This window comes from Cajanus cajan, chromosome 7 (assembly GCF_000230855.2).
Source record: "Cajanus cajan strain Asha chromosome 7, NIPB_CcT2T_4, whole genome shotgun sequence".
Lineage (NCBI taxonomy): Eukaryota > Viridiplantae > Streptophyta > Magnoliopsida > Fabales > Fabaceae > Cajanus > Cajanus cajan.
The window spans coordinates 57,275,033-57,281,032 of record NC_138523.1 but is presented as its reverse complement, the minus strand read 5'-3'; positions in this window follow the sequence as shown (position 1 = coordinate 57,281,032).

Sequence of the window (6,000 nt, the reverse complement as noted above, 5' to 3'; positions counted from 1 at the left end):
CCATAGCGACACCACCTAAGAAAAAAAAAATTAAAATAATTTAAATATAACTTAAAAATAATTAACTGAGTTTACTTATTATATATTTATAAAAATAAAAAATAATTATTTAAAAACGTAATTTTATAAAACAAATTTAACTATTTTATGTAAGTGGAGCTATGGCCTATAGCGACACTAGTGTTGCTGTGGCCCACAGAGCCACTATTTAGTTTTTTTTATTAATATTATGTTATTATGTTTTAAAATTCGTTTATTTTATACAGTTAATTATTAAATATGAATTATAAACTTAATTTTTCTGTAATTTCTTTTATTTTCTATATATATTTTTGTCATTAAAATTATTTAAATAGTAATTTAAATACGTTTTTTTTTTCCTTTTAGATAGTTCGAGTAAAGTTGCATCTGAAAAACATTGGTATATAAAAAAAAAATTGCAAGTATTGTAAGGCCACTTTTCAGCATTAAAAGCTAATGTAAATGGCATTGCAAAACCACCGAACGCGTACATGTGATCACTTTAAAAAACAACACCAGTGTCGCTGTGGGCTATAACGACACAGTGACGCTATAGCCCATAGCGACACCACTTTTTTTTTTTTTATAATTATTATCTTATTTTTTTTAAATATTTCTGTATTTTATATTATCATATAAATTAAAATCACTATTTATAAACTTTTTTTTTCCATTATTTTCTTTATTTAATATATAAATATATTTATTTTTATCTATATATAATAGTGTCGCTGTGGGCTATAGCGACACAGTAGCGCTATAGCCCATAGCGACACCACCTGTATTTTACGTTTTAATATTTTAAATTATGTAGTATATTTTTTTTGTAATTTTTTTATTTTACATTATCATATAAATTGTAATAACTATTTTATAAACTTTTTTTTTAAATAAATTATATTTTTTGGATTTTTATTTTTTTAAAATTTCAAATATGAGTCGCTATGGACTACAGCGACTTCATTGAAGCTACCAGTGTCGCTATAGGCTACACCAACTTCGTTAATATGGCTTTCATGGCTTCTCTGGAGTTTAAAAAAAGCCACGTGGCAGTGGTGTCGCTATGAGCCATAGCGACACTGTTGTAAACAGCCCCAAAGGCGTAAATAATTTCTAAACAGCCCCATTTACGTATTTAAGTTTCCATACAGCCCTACTTTGGTCAAAAAGCCCATTTAATATGACTTGGTATTTAATATGATTTTTAATGACAATAAAAATTGTTACAAAATTTTTTATTGGCATTTCACACATTAACCATTGTATATGATGTCGGTAAATAAAATATTTACCGGCAATTATTCTATATGCTAGTAAAGACCCTCATAATGGTTGAGAAAATATAACTTTTTATGTTATTTGTTATTAGCATTTAAAATTGCCAGTATCTTATTTCTAGTCGATGTAGGATTTGTAAGATGAGTACAAATACAAGTTATCTTCTAAGTATATATTTTGCTTAGAATAGTAAATTATAGGCCTAACTCAACCTTATAAAATATACTTGTAAGGTAAGAATTATCATTCACTTATATACACTTTAATTATTTTATTTCTAGTCGATGTGGGACTTAAGCTTTTTCTAACAAATAATTGTCGCTAATAGTAAATTTTGATGTGATGTAAATACATTTTTAGTAACCATTATATAATAGTCATTAATATTTTTATTAAATAATAAAATAGAGGTAATTAATTTATTGTCATTAAATAATTGTCAGTAATACTAAATTTTGTTGTAGTGTATCCGGAAACAATCCTCTAAGACCTCAGATTTCACCCCTCCAAAGAGATGCTCCATATATTAACTTAGCAAATTGTTAACAGTGAAATTGTCTAGCGTTGAGAGGTAAATATATTCCTAAAGCATCGATCTTTACTAGTAGATTGTAAAAATTATACAAAGGCATGGCAAATCCGTAAACCCTAGATTGTAACTAAAACAACCCAACATGATTAAGCTATGGATCTATTCCGCAACTCTCGAATAAACATGTTGCTTAATCATTTGTATTTTGTTGTTAGCTTTGACATATTCAATAAAAATAAGATAGCTAGCTAGTAGTATAACAACCAGTAGAAAGGTGGTGATTGGCGAGTTACTTATCAAATATATTTATTTAGAGTTTAGTTGAAATACAATGGCTTGAATGATGTGGTTCATAGAACTGAGTTACGCTCTAAGTACTTGGATCGTCGCTTTATCATAAATGAAATATGTCTCCTAACCTTGCATGTTACTTGGATCCACGTGCCTATTGAGTCGGTCACCTGATCAGACAATCAACTCTGATACTACTTGTTGTGTATCGGAGATTATCATATACATACACATGTTTTCACATTTTCATATTGATAAGATATTGTCCGTTTTGTGTCCAGCCCTCACAATTTTTCTTTTGGATACCACCCAAAAAATCTTTGTATCAATAGAGATAATCGTATGTATATAAACTTAACATATACAGGGAGGAGCCTTTTTGTGCTTTTTCATTGACATATTTCTCTAAGTAATTTTTATTTTTTCTCAATAGTTTGGAACTCGAGCTTTATTAAATTTTGAAATAGTTAATGTAGATGAGGGACTCCAACACTATAAGTATTATTTTTGTAAACGATTTCAGGAATCAAATTCAATAACGGTTTTGTAACATAACTCGATATTTGCAATCAGTTTAATAGATACACAACAAATTCAATAGCGTCATACAAATGTTCATGATCTCGTACTAAGTATTGGAAAAAGCCCAAGTCTCACATCGACTAGAGATTAGACAATTGAATAGTATATAAGTGGAAAGCAATCCTCACCTTACAAGCCGATTTTGTAGGGTTGAGTTAGATTTAATTCACTATTCTAACATGGTATCAGAGCCATTTAGATCCACTTTAAAAATGGGCCACCCACCATTGATGCATGCCTCATAGGTGTGAGGGGGTGTATTGGGAAAAACCCAAGTCCCGCTAATCCTTGATTATTAAAAAGGGTCACTCACCATTTATCCACGTAGCAAGCCCAATAGTGCTGGACGTGACGGGGTGTATTGGGAAAAACCCAAGTCCCATATCGACTAGTATATAAGTGGAAAGCAATCCTCACCTTACAAGCCGATTTTGTAGGGTTGAGTTATGCTTAATCCACTATTCTAACACTAAGCATGGGTTGACAACACAAAATCTGATAGGTCCCAATCCTAAAAATGATTATTTGCAAAGCAAATGGACTTGGAGACTTTATTATACTAACACACTTGAGAGTTGAGACTACTCATCCTGCATGCATTATGAATCATTATTAGGATGTATGGTGAACAAGGTTTGGATAAAAGCGAGAATTAATATTAGTAACGTAGCCAAAAAGGCAATTATAGCCCATAGGGTATTGAAATGAGTGTTGTAAGCTTTAGCCAACCACGTCTTCCATTTATTGATGTAATGCTTTTGAATTTGCTGCTTAACAAAAATATATTTCTTGCTGAAGGCCACAACATCAGTGGGGAAATTGTCACAATACATTTTAGTTGGCAAATCATGACCCAATTCATTGAAGAGATTGGCCAAGTCTTCGTCGCTTCTGAGCAAGTTTTCAAATGCACCATTTAATCTGAGCTCCTTAACATCTTCAGCATTGTCAATCAATGAATCCATGAATGAAATGAATGAGCAACATTCATATTTGCAACGTAAGGGTCACTCACCATTAAAAAGGGTCACTCACCATTTATCCACGTACCAAGCCTAATAGTGCTGGACGTGAGGGGGTGTATTGGGAAAAACCCAAGTCCCACATCGACTAGTATATAAGTGGATAGCAATCCTCACCTTACAAGCTGATTTTGTAGGGTTGAGTTATGCTTAATCCACTATTCTAACACTAAGCATGGGTTGACAACACAAAATCTGATAGGTCCCAATCCTAAAAATGATTATTTGCAAAGCAAATGGACTTGGAGACTTTATTATACTAACACACTTGAGAGTTGAGACTACTCATCCTGCATGCATTATGAATCATTATTAGGATGTATGGTGAACAAGGTTTGGATAAAAGCGAGAATTAATATTAGTAACGTAGCCAAAAAGACAATTATAGCCCATAGGGGTATTGAAATGAGTGTTGTCAGCTTTAGCCAACCACGTCTTCCATTTATTGATGTAATGCTTTTGAATTTGCTGCTTAACAAAAATATATTTCTTGCTGAAGGCCACAACATCAGTGGGGAAACAGTCACAATACATTTTAGTTGGCAAATCATGACCCAATTCATTGAAGAGATTGGCCAAGTCTTCGTCGCTTCTGAGCAAGTTTTCAAATACACCATTTAATCTGAGCTCCTTAACATCTTCAGCATTGTCAATCAATGAATCCATGAATGAAATGAATGAGCAACATTCATATTTGCAACGTAAGGGTCACTCACCATTAAAAAGGGTCACTCACCATTTATCCCCGTACCAAGCCCAATAGTGCTGGACGTGAGGGGGTGTATTGGGAAAAACCCAAGTCCCACATCGACTAGTATATAAGTGGATAGCAATCCTCACCTTACAAGCCGATTTTGTAGGGTTGAGTTATGCTTAATCCACTATTCTAACACTAAGCATGGGTTGACAACACAAAATCTGATAGGTCCCAATCCTAAAAATGATTATTTGCAAAACAAATGGACTTGGAGACTTTATTATACTAACACACTTGAGAGTTGAGACTACTCATCCTGCATGCATTATGAATCATTATTAGGATGTATGGTGAACAAGGTTTGGATAAAAGCGAGAATTAATATTAGTAACGTAGCTAAAAAGGCAATTATAGCCCATAGGGTATTGAAATGAGTGTTGTAAGCTTTAGCCAACCACGTCTTCCATTTATTGATGTAATGCTTTTGAATTTGCTGCTTAACAAAAATATATTTCTTGCTGAAGGCCACAACATCAGTGGGGAAATTGTCACAATACATTTTAGTTGGCAAATCATGACCCAATTCATTGAAGAGATTGGCCAAGTCTTCGTCGCTTCCGAGCAAGTTTTCAAATACACCATTTAATCTGAGCTCCTTAACATCTTCAGCATTGTCAATCAATGAATCCATGAATGAAATGAATGAGCAACATTCATATTTGCAACGTACATCTGGACACATCTCATACGCTATGAGGTTTTGAAAAAAAATACGGCGCCATATCAGTGTAACTATGTATTGGGAGTCTCAATTCCCCACTAAACAACTTAGACGTGAAATGAATGCCATTCCATATGCATATGCGTCTTCGGCTGAGGAATTTGGTATCACTCGAATCCCTACTCTTTTTAGATCTCGCACGTGCTTATAAGTAGGCCAAATATTTGGATGTATTTAAAAAATTTTGTGTTCATCACCATCATCTTGTTGCTTTAAGATTGTATTTATCCCCATTTCATGGTAGATGTCAATGCTGATCAACTTTTCAGGTATGCTGAGCGATAATAATCGAGTATATGAATTGGTTTAGGATTTTGGACAAAGATAGATATTGTTCTATTTCGTTTGGATCGACCAACATCATAAAGATTGGAAAATTAAAATTCCAACTTGGGTCCTTCGTTTAGCATCTCAAGTAATCTCCTTGGAAGTTGGTTTTCCAACAAACGTCTATCTCTCCAAAAATACATTAGTTGGTCAAACTTAAGGTTTAGTGCATCTTGACACTGCTTATCAATATTTTTCATGAAATGAAGCAAAAAACATCCATCCACAAACAACATCCAAGCAAGGTAATTGTCATCATACTTCCCTTCCAATAATACATCATTAGCAAATTTCTTCTTCAATTCTTCTATGTTATCTTTTATTCTTTCAAGCAAAACTTGAGCTTCCGCGCGGCGTGGCTTATGATGTAACTTGTAAGACTAATAAGACATTACTTGTCTCTAACTTGCTATAGTTGGTCATTGGATGTTGTCTCATTCTATAAAAAAATGTGAATTACAAGTTTAAT